This window comes from Arachis ipaensis, chromosome B07 (assembly GCF_000816755.2).
Source record: "Arachis ipaensis cultivar K30076 chromosome B07, Araip1.1, whole genome shotgun sequence".
In the NCBI taxonomy this organism is placed as follows: domain Eukaryota; kingdom Viridiplantae; phylum Streptophyta; class Magnoliopsida; order Fabales; family Fabaceae; genus Arachis; species Arachis ipaensis.
In genome coordinates, this window is record NC_029791.2 from 116699383 (window position 1) to 116700562 (window position 1180).

A 1180-nucleotide genomic window follows, 5' to 3' on the forward strand; every position below is an offset into this window, starting at 1 on the left:
AAGAATATATATGGTTAAAAAGATTTCACAAATATCCTTCATTTATTAGATAATTTTTGAAATTCAGTTAAATTGGCCCACTCTTAGGATGTCTTTGTCTTTTTTAATTCTTTGTATTAGGTTATATTATATTAATCAAATTTTTAGTAATAATTGCAGATATTGCAGTATAGTTCAAACCAAATAGAACTACAACATTATAATCTCTCTCTCTCTCTCGAAATTAATTGTCTCTTTATTTTTTTGGATCTATTAAAAAATTGATATATGTACTTGTTTTATAATTTTTCAATAAAAAATAAATAAAATCCTCTAATTTGATAAAAAAAAAAAAAAGAATATTACATAAATTATAAAAGAAGACGCTTTGTCATGTAAAATTGTCACTGTTTCCGAAGAAGTGGTTGCAGTTTGGTACAGCCTAAGACAAAAAGAAGTATAGAAGCACATTCTTAGGCTTTCCTTTTTGGTTGTGATCTTCAGTTCTTGATTGGGAGCAGAGGATAATGCTAGGTAACCAATAACTATTTTGAATAAAATGAATAATTACCAATTAAATTAAAATACATTATACTTCCAAATTATCCACCTAAATCTTAATATTAGAATAACCATCCACACACTTAGTAAAATAAACATCCGATATATCTATTGTTCATATTGTTTAGTATTTTCATTGTTTACCTATACTTTTCCGAAGACTAATGGCAATACATGCATGCTGCGCCGAAAACATGGTTGCTCTAAATTTCTTTGTTTTTGACTACTTTCATATTTTACATACAGATATAATCTTTCTGCATTTTCATTTGGTCTTTTGATTTAGGCACCTATTGAACTTTCTTAGAGATTTGATTTTGATTGATTTCTTTTCATGCAGATTTCATTTTTCATTATTATTCTTCGGGTGACACACAAAAAACATGATTCATTGGAGAAAACAGATACTTCTCTCAAGTTTTCAGCTGATTATTAATATATTCTGCCCCTTCACAAAGATATCTTCGTGGAAAATTATGGCGGTTTATAGGGGTAGCTTCATGGAAGTCCATTATATTTTTAAATGTTTTGTTTTATGTAAATCATAAAAAAATGAATATTGGACTATTAATTCATTTGATTAGATTAATTCTATTTATTTATTAATTTATTTATTTTAATTTCATCAATTACAAATTGA